Consider the following 11102-nt stretch of genomic DNA (forward strand, 5'->3'; position numbering starts at 1 on the left):
TCTATTATATTTTATTTATTTATTTATTTAATTAATTTTTATTTATTTATTTTCGTTTTTTTTTCTTTTTTTCTTTTTTTTTCGAAACGCGTGGGCTTCGCCTAGCGAGCATGACAGTTCATGAACAAACTTTTGCTCCTTCAAGATTAACGTTTTGACTGATGAATAGACCCCATTAGAACATGTTGGAAGTATCTCAAGCCATTCCCTTGTGTTGACTGATCACCCAAATAGGACCCACAAAGTGTCTTTGATGATGTTCAAGCTTCTTGGAGCTAATCCCGATTGACATGATGAAATGCAATGTATCTAATGTTAAATGACCTAAAAATGAATGCGTGAATAAGGAGGGCAAATTTTGGGGTGTTACACTGAGGAGTAATAATCACTGCCCCAATACCATTTCCATATTGATTTACAACGCCATCAAACACCATGCTCCATCGGGAACCAGGCTCTGGCCCTTCATCGAGCGTAGGCTCATCGCAATCTTTCATTTTCAAATACAGAATCTCCTCATCTGGGAAATCAAACTGAACCGACTGATAATCCTCAATTGGTTGATGTGCCAAGTGGTCAGCCAAGATACTACCTTTTATAGCCTTTTGAGCTCGATACTTAATATCATACTCAGATAACAACATCTGCCAACGGGCAATCCTCCCAGTTAAAGCAGGCTTCTCAAAGATATACTTGATTGGATCCATTTTGGATATCAACCAGGTTGTATGATTCAACATATACTGGCGTAAGCGCTTAGCAGCCCAAGCCAAAGCACAACATCTTTTCTCAAGCATCGAGTATCGAGACTCACAATCAGCGAACTTCTTACTCAGGTAGTAAATAGCGTATTCTTTCTTCCCTGATTCATCTTACTGACCAAGGACACAACCCATTGAGTCTTCAAGAACTGTCAGATACATAATCAATGGTCTCCCTTCTACAGGTGGAGAAAAAATCGGAGGCTCAGACAAATACTCTTTGATACTGTCAAAGGCTTTCTAGAAATCCTCGGTCCAATCATGACGTTGATCTTTTTGGAGGAGCTTGAATATCGGCGCACATGTGGCAGTCATGTGGGATATAAATCTGGAGATATAATTCAAGCGGCCAAGAAAGTCTCGGACTTTCTTCTAAATTTTGGGCGCATGCATCTCTTGTATTGCTTTGAACTTGGTAGGATCAACCTCAATACCTCCCTCACTGAAAATAAAGCCCAATAACTTGCCGGAACGGACTCCAAATGTACACTTGTTAGGATTCAGACGAAGCTTATACTTCCTCAAATGCTGAAAAAGCTTCAACAAGTGCTCGACATGTTCAACTTCCGTTCTTGACTTTGCAATCATATCATCAACATACACCTCGATTTCTTTGTGCATCATATCATGAAACAAGGTAGTCATAGCTCGTTGATACGTGGCTCCGACGTTCTTCAAACTGAAGGGCATCACTCGATAACAGAATGTTCCCCAAGGTGTGATGAATGTTGTCTTCTCCATATCCTCGGGTGCCATCTTAATCTGGTTATATCCGGAAAATCCGTCCATAAACGAGAAAACATTGAATTTAGCTGTATTATCTTCCAACATATCAATATATGGTAGAGGGAAATCATCTTTCGGACTAGCTTTATTCAAGTCTCTATAGTCCACACACATTCGGGCTTTTCCATCTTTCTTGGGCACGGGCACAATATTGGCCACCCATTGAGGATATGTAGAAGTCACCAAAAACCCTGCATCAATTCGCTTATGAACTTCCTCTTTAATCTTCACTGCCATATCAGGATGAGTTCTTCTGAGGTTCTGCTTCACAGGCATGCACTCAGGCTTCAAAGGCAGGAAATGTTGCACGATATCGGTATCTAGACCAGGCATGTCTTCATACGACCAAGCAAAGACGTCGATATATTCTTGTAGCAATTCAATCAACCCCTTCTTAACAGATTCTTCCAGGAGTAGCCCCAATCGTCACTTCTCGCACACAATCTTCAGACCCCAAGTTGACTATTTCCAGATTCTCGAGATGCGCCTGAATGATCTTCTCTTCATGCTCAAGTAGACGGGTAATCTCGTCAGGAATCTCTTCAACATCATCTTCTTCTGCCTCAAATACAGGGAACTCAAAGTTGGGAGATGGTGTTGGATCATTATGTTTAATGGGTTTGATTAACCTGCATAATGATTTCGGATATAAAGAAATTTTAGAATTCAAACAAGGCAAATCATTATGCATATGAAAAGATTGATTTTATTCTATTTTTAGGGTTTTATGTGATCACCAATTTCATGCAAAAAAGCAAAAACTGAAAATAATTGGAAAAATAAACATTTAACATGAATTTATTGAATGAAAATATCATTGTATTTATGAGCCAACAATGTCATCACTCATCCTTTTGGCATGGGAGGAGTGTTTTTAAACACAATGAACATTACTTTGACTTATGGATAACTGTTGGAACATCAACAGCGACCCAATTATTGCAGACCCCTCCAGGGATGACGAAGTTGCCAGAATCTTCCTCCGCATCCTCTTCCACATTAGCAGCAGCTTCCTCATTCTGAATAATATGGATGAATCAACCACTCTTCAACATCCCATGCTTGTTGAAAATGCCAGAAGAATACCCTATGCCAGCCCGGGATTTGTTGTCTTCCAGCTTAATCATTTTCCCCAATCCAGTAGTTGTACCATGCTCAATGGCCAACTTAGAATCATTATAGGGCGCAAATGAAGAAGTTCCTTTCATAGTAGGCTCAACAATAGATAAAGCTTGGAACGGCGTTCCAACTTCATCCTCAACATCTATGTAAGAAAAGGAAGACAAATGGCTAACCAGGAGAGCCTTTTCTCCCCCTACCACCACCAGCTTCTTGTTTTTGACAAACTTCAATTTCTGGTGTAGGGTGGATGTCACGGCGCCTGCCTCGTGAATCCATGGTCTTCCCAACAGAAATCTGTATGATGGTTGAATATCCATGACCTGAAAAGTGATTTGGAAATCACTTGGTCCGATCTTGACTGGGAGCTCAACCTCTCCAATCACAGTTTTGCGGGACCCATCAAAAGCTTTAACCACTACTCCACTTTGCCTCATGGGAGGCCCCTGATATGACAATTTAGCAAGAGTGGACTTTGGCAACACATTCAGCGATGATCCAGTGTCCACCAGCACATTGGACATGGCATCATCTTTGCAGCTCATAGAGATGTGTAGTGCCAAATTGTGGTCTCTTCCTTCCTCGGGGAGATCATCATCACAAAAACTCAAATTGTTACAACAGGTGATGTTTGCAACAATACTGTCAAATTGTTCTATTGTGACGTCATGATCTACATACGCCACATCCGACACCTTCTGCAAAGCTTCTCGGTGTGGTTCTGAATTCATCAACCAAGACAATATAAAGATCTTTGATGGCGTCTGTAGAAGCTGATCTACAACGTTGTACTCGCTCCTTTTGATAAGCCTCAGCATCTCATCACAGTTTTCTTTCGCATTGCCATTCTGGCCAACAGAGACAGGAGCTCTCACAACAAAGGCAGGTTTATTGGCAAGAAGTGCCGGATTCGAAGCATTCACAGCAGTCCCAACCAGGCGTTCAACATAATCAGCAACATTGGCCCTTCGGACATCAGCCTGGGGTTTTTGAAGAGCCGAGAAAACACGACCGCTACGGGTCAGACCGCTGACATCGACAATATTCACAACAGAGGTAGAGGGCAGGGGCACCTCCTTCTCATCCTCCAATGCCACAGCATTGTAGCGATAGGGAACTGCCTTATCAGAAGAGTATGGCACAGGGCCAGCTGGTTTAATGATCAAAGAGGGAGAAGCCTTCTGTTTGCTGCCATCATATTTAATGACCACAGGCTTGGGGATCCGAAAAACCGGAGATATTACAATGACTCCTTCATCCAGCATTTCTTGGATGTCTTTGCAGACTTGGCGACATCCTATATGATTGATAGTGCAAACTCGACATCTGTCGTGGTCATGCTCATAATGATTGTACTCATATAATAGCCTGTGCATCTCGACCAGAGATTGTCGAATATGGCTGACATATTTGACTTTGTATTTACCAGGGCAGCCCTGGACCATGTTGACAGAGGATTTCCCATGCTCGGACAATTGGTTCTTCTTCACATTAGGACCTACGTCCTCGAAACACAAGATACCACATCTCACAAGGTATTGAACCTTGGTCTTCAGCGGGTAACAATTTTCCACGTCATGTCCGGGAGCACCAGAATGATAAACATAGTGAAGCTCGGGCTTATACCACCACTGAGGATTGGTAGGTACAGCCGGGGGGTCTCATGGAGTAATCAATTTCCTCTCTATCAAAGAGGGATACAATTCGGCATAGGTCATGGGAATAGGGTCAAAGGTGACTTTCTTCCTCTCATAGCTTGTACTGGCTTGATTGTTGTTTCGAGGCTGGTAGGCCTGCTGTTGAGGACGGTGCTATTGTTGTTGATATTGTTGTTGCTGATTATTATTGTGATGTTGATATTGCTGATTAATTCTGAAAACAGGTGCTATGTGAGCCACCTGATGCTAGTTACCGGCAGGACGCACGGTCTTCCTCCACACTGAGGGTCTTCTAGGTTTAATATGGGAGGTCACAGCATGTGCCTCACCATCTTTCTTCTTTCCAAACGTCCCATACCGTTTGGCATAAGAGCCTTCTTCCCTGGTCAGGCGCCCTTCCCTGACTCCTTCCTCCAGACGCATCCCCATGTTCACCATCTCGGTGAAATCAGAAGGAGCGCTGGCAATCATCCACTCATAGTAAAATGAGCTCAAGGTCTTCAAAAAGATCTTGGTCATTTCTTTCTCCTCCAGCGGGGGCATAATCTGTGCTGCTAACTCTCGCCACCTCTGGGCGTACTCTTTGAAAGTTTCCTTGTCCTTCTGGGACATGGCCCTCAATTGATTCCTATCGGGAGCCATATCCACATTATACTTATGTTTCTTGACGAAGGCCGCGCCAAGATCATTGAAGGATCGGATGTTCGCGTTATCCAAGCCCATATACCATCTTAGGGCAGCACCGGACAAATTGTCCTGGAAGTAGTGAATAAGCAGTTGATCGTTGTCGGTCTGAGTTGACATCTTCATGGCATACATAACCAGGTGGCTGAGAGGGCAAGTATTTCTTTTGTACTTTTCAAAGTCAGGTACCTTGAACTTTACAGGGATTTTGACATTTGGGACCAAGCAGAGTTCAACAGCAGACTTGCTGAAGAGATCCTTTCCTCAGAGTGTTTTCAATTCCCTGCGGAGCTTAAGAAATTGATCATTCATAGCATCCATCTTTTCATAGACATCTGGGCCCTCAGACGGCTCAGAATGATAGATGGTGTCGTCTACTCTTGGCATAGTATGCACGATAGGAGGTGGAACGACAAGGACCGGGCTAGATGCCGACAGAGAAGCAAAAGTGGGTGCAAGACCCTCAGGAATAAAGTTGGGAGGCATCCCCCAAGAAAACCCGGCTGGAATAGCTGTTGGTGCAAAATGGGCGCTGACCGCAGGCACGGTTGAAGAGGCAATCTCAGAGATGACTGTCCTCAAGGGAGGAGTTGAAGGTGTCGGAGAGGACTGGCTCTGGGAAGCCATGAATGACTCCATCAGGGTAGTCAATCTGGCTACTTCCTCCTTAAGTTCACGATTCTCTTGCTCCAAATGATCCATTAGTCTTGATGCGTTGGCTCGGGTGTAGTACCGGTGAGTCAGCTTGTCTTCAAAATAAATGAAGAACACAGAGTTAGACCATAGAACAAGAAGTTTGGAGCAAAACCTGCTTATGCACATGATGCATGCAATGCTTGTGCATATGATTTATTTTATTTATCAGAGGAACTTTTAGAGCTCTATTTGCAAATATTTTAAAAAGCATTAATCATTTAGACATATATGGACATATCACATTAATAATATCTGGAAAGTATTTTTACACCAAAGAGGTACAGTTTTGGTAACCAAATACAATACAAGAGAGAAGGAAAATGAACATCCTACAGAACCCTAGAAACAATCATCTAAAGCTCTGGACACTGGAAGATAAGCTGCACGAAGCCTTTTCACCTCCCTCTCATACGCCGCCTCCATATCCGCCTTCTCTTTGGCAAGTCGATCATACTTCCTCTTCCAAAACTTGGAAGACTAAGGAAGCAGAGAAGTCAATGCATCACCAGGATCATCAATAACCTTGTGCTCGAGGAACTCTATCAAAGCATCCTTCTCTCTGATCTGTTGAAGCAACTCCTCTCGTTCACGGATCCAAGCACGTGAACGGTCTTCGTCTCTCAACTCCTCTACTCTTTGGTCAGGGAGGGTTGAAGGCCCAACCTCAACCATAGGTGTAGGTCTTGGATACCCATAAGGCATGAGATACTCGGATGCTCTCCTCCTAACCCAAGAGGTATAGGGTTCCAAAGCAATGCAGTTCTTCGGACCCAACTCCTTCCTTCCCTTCCTATGGATCTTGCGCCAAGCGCGGACCATCCTTCCCTTCAAGCCTTGGGGATCTTTACTCTACTGGAAGAACACACCTTCTAACAGAATGTTATTAGGTTTATCCTTTAGGGGGAACCCAAGCTGACGACGTGCCAAAATAGGTTGTAGTTAATCCCACCACATGTACCAAGAAGAGGCACATTGGAGAATTCACCACAAGAGTCGATAATCTGCACACCATCATATACACGGTTGTACCAAAAGATATCATCATTAGTGAGAGACATAAGTCTCGTGGACCACCGTAGACATCCTTTGTTTTCCTTGAAGGCGACCGTCTACGGCAAGTGCGAAATAAACCACTTGTACAGCAGAGGCAAACAACACACAATGGTACCACCACCCTTTGCATTCCTCATATGCAAAGAAAAGTAAGTGTCACCCAACGGAGTAGGTACGGGATTAAGAGTAGAGAAAATCCTAATGGCGTTCACATCCACAAACTTCTCGATGTTGGGGAATAACACTAGCCCATAGATGAGAAGTACAAATATGGCCTCAAAGGCGTCCTCACTCATGGCCTTCCCATACATAATAGCTTAAGCGATGAGGAACTCAGAAGGGAGACCTTGAATACCACCTTTGGTAGTCATATGAGCACCAACCGTAGATTCATCTATATGCAACATATCAGCTATCTATTGAGAAGTAGGAACACTCTCTAAGCCACTAAACGGAAACTGGTCTAGAATAGGTATACCCATAAGATGGGCATACTCCTCAAGTGTAGGCAAAAGCTGGAAATCCGGGAATGTGAAGCAACGGTACAAGGGATCATAGAACTGCACCAATACACTCATCAATCCTCCGTCCACTTGAGTAGTCGGAATACATAGAAGCTTCCCATAAAGGTTCCTTTGGTACTCATTCCAATGGACACGTTATGGCTAAGAAGATGTTGAGAGCAGGTTACTATTGGCTGACAATGGAATCTGACTGTTGCGAGTTTGTGAAGAAATTCCTCCGACACTGTTGAATGTCATTTCCTCTCTAGTGCCCTTCTCCATGTGGGGAATTTATATGATTGGCATGATTGAGCCTAAAGCTTCAAACGGACATCGTTTCATATTGGTGGTTATTGACTACTTCACAAAGTGGTTGAAGCGACATCGTATGCGAATGTAACCAAGCAAGTTGTTGTGAGTTTTATCAAGAATCAAATTATATGCCATTATGGTGTGCCAAGTTAGATCCTTACTAATAATGGATCAAACTTGAACAATAATATGGTTGAAGCTCTTTGCAAACACTTCAAAATTGAACACCATAATTCTTCTCCCTAGAGACATAAGATAAATGGGGCTGTTGAATTCGCGAATAAGAACATCAAGAAGATCATTCAGAAGATGGTTGTGACAAACAAGGATTGACATGAGATGCTACCATTTGCTTTGCATGGTGTAGCGGGGTATTCGTTACCATTAGAGATATTGACTAAATCCAAGGTAAACCATACAAGTCGAGTCGCCACCGCACTTCTATTTATCCAAAGGAATGGTTAGAAAGCGAACAAAAACCTAAAAGTTTTATCGAATCAAAAACTAGTAAAAATGTCAGAGTTCGGGGTAAGGGGGTTGGTTATGCAATGGGAAGGTTTTAAGCACCCAAAACATCCTAGGTACTCATAGGGAGCCCTTTTCACACTTGTTGTAAGGTTGGTATTTTGTGAAAATTTGTTTATGCAAACATGATTGGGGAGATGAGAAGAGAATATACAAGTTATTTACAATTTTGTGTTTGGATGGATAAACCCATTGCCTACGTACCATCTTAAAAAATATTAGGACCAAAACCTTGTAGTTCGGGGTAAAAATCTGAAAAACAAGTGGGTGAATTGATTAGTCCAAAAGCCTTAAGGTCTTTTGTTATCCAAGGGAGAAAACTCAACCTAAAACCACAAATCCACCATGTGAGGATAGCTTCAACATGCTAGTGAGGGGTTAACCCTATAATAAGCATGGAAGACTCATTGTCCATCACTAAGGATATAGGTGAGTATTACATCTACCTCAAGGATAACTCAAACCTAATAGCTAAAGGTTATGAAAAGTTTTTAATAAAAGTGGCCCTTGAAACAACAAAAAGTGTTTGAAAGAGTTATATTTACCAAGGAAAAGTATTTACAAAAATAATCAAAGTTGCCTTAAAGATTCAATTCAAAATAAGTGTTATGAAAAGAAAGTTTGAAAATCAAAAGCATAATGCTTAGGTTTCTAATGTTTGAAAACAAGTGTTAATGTTTGCACAAATTTTTTGGCATGGGTTAGAGTGGAGGGAAGAAGAAGAATGGCTAAAGTCCTAATCATACAAGAGATGAAGGATAAGAAACAAGACCACAAATGGAGTTCCTCTCTTGAGATCATATTGATGATCCAAGTAGCTCCCATCCTTTGGAATATGCAAGCAAGATAATTGTAAGCTCAAGCAATCATCATAATCAAACAAGCTCTTAGAAGATCCTCAATGGCTCTTGTATCTTTCACTTTGGATGAACATGGCAATGGTTCTTCAATTTGGCTCAAATAGGATTCCCTAGCACAAAAGCACACACATCAAAAAGTTCCATGAAGTAAATTAAGAATGGACAAGAGTGAGTTTAGAGGTTTGGTCTTTCTAATCCATCTTCAACATTTATAGCACTCTAAAGGCCCAATGCCTAGTTTCTCTTTGACTCCAAATTTGCATAGGGAACGCCCTAGAAACTAAGTCCATTTGTCCATTTTTGCATTTGGTTCATAATAATCGAAACAAGCACAATGATATATACACAATTATGTGCTCAAGTGAGCAAAAGGCAAATTGCATTAACATAAACATGTGCTCAAATGAGCAAAGGGAAAAGCAAATGAATAATGTGTACAAGAATAATAAATTGCATAAATGTAAAGAGCAAGAATTAAATGTTAATGTTTAATGGTTAGTGTTAGAGTTAGTGTGCCATAAGGCAATTTGGCGCTATGTTAAGCAATCGTAATTGGACTTACGTAGAAGTCACAACTATCTGAGGCCGGTCAATAATAATATAGGCAACAACACAAGTTAGAGATTTTGATTAGTGAATCAAACTCCATCAACTTGCCATGCCAAAAAGAAGATGAGAAATGATCTTGTATTGATTTAGGTTCTTTGCATGATTTAGGAAGAAACCTATCCTTAATGCAAAGTCATTCACTTGATCCATGATCAAGATGAATTAGATTTGAATCAAGGAAGATTAAACCTCCATGTATCAATGCTAACCACCAATCCTTAACTCATTGATCAAAAAAGAAAAAGAAGAAGAAGATGAAGATGAAGAATTAAAGTGCATTAATAGAAATGGAATGAGATAATCAACAAGCATTGACCAAAGATAAAGAAGATCAAGGTCAAACAATAGAAAACAAAAGCAAAATGAAGATTAGAAGTCAAGAAACAAATAAATATTTTTGGAATTTTTTAATATTAAAATAAAACTTGAATTAAAATAATAAAGAAAGGTCAAACTTCAAACTCACTTCAAATCAACTTTGAAAAGTCCAAGTGAATTATCCCAAGTTCAACAAGGTCAAACAAAGTTGGACAAAAAATTTCAGCATTTTTGGAAGTCAGAAACTATTTTAAATCAATTAAAAATGCATAAAAATGACCTAATTGAACTAAAATCTCAAATAAATCTCAAATCAATTAATAAATTGATGAGAAATTTTTTCATAGATCTATCATCATTCAAAGAGGTTGAAAAAATATTTTTGGGTTTTTTGGATATCAAAAACTATTTTAAATGAATTAAAAATAAGCAGAAAAAGAGAAAATTACTAAAAAATATCAAATGATAAAATAAAAAATATTAAGAATCATTTTTAGAAAGTAGAAATTAAAAGGAGAAAAATGAAATTGGTCCCATAATTTTTGGACCAATAATGAGAGAGATATGAATTTTTAAAGAGAAATGGAATTAAAAGAAATAAAAGAATTAAAATCAGAAATTAGAAAAATAAGGAAATGCGTGGGCCGTCTGATGATGATTCATTAATTGACGTGGATCATCACGCAGGTAAGAAGCGCGCGTTCACCATATGCACCAGTCAACTGTGATACACCAAGCCTAATAAAAAGTCATAACAATGGACATGTGAGATTGAATCTGGAAAAAGGAATGGACAATCCAGATCAAATCTGGGAACCAGACGGTGGCCAGCGCCACCATCTTCTCCGGCCAAGTCCAAATTTGCAGAGATTCAAATGGTAACCAAAAGGCGCGATCCAGGCATCAATCGAGAGCTGGGGTGATGTACATCATCCCTGTACCAACCAAATCCATTATAGATCTCTATATTGAGAGAAATCAGAAGTGCAAGATCTGCGGTGTTCATATGAACTTCATGATTTTTGAAAATTGAAAGCACAATAATGTTGCCTCTATGTAGAGGACTTCAGATCATACAACAACAATGAGAAATAAGCACTATGCAAGTAGCTTCGAAGAAAATAACAGTTGAGGTGAACCTCTGATTTGCAGGGCTTGGAGTCGCAAATCCTTGATGTTATTGCTTACAGTCCACACTATAGATCAAGGAGAAGAAGG

The sequence above is a fragment of the Lathyrus oleraceus genome, chromosome 3 (genome assembly GCF_024323335.1).
Source record: "Lathyrus oleraceus cultivar Zhongwan6 chromosome 3, CAAS_Psat_ZW6_1.0, whole genome shotgun sequence".
NCBI classification, from domain to species: Eukaryota; Viridiplantae; Streptophyta; class Magnoliopsida; order Fabales; family Fabaceae; genus Lathyrus; species Lathyrus oleraceus.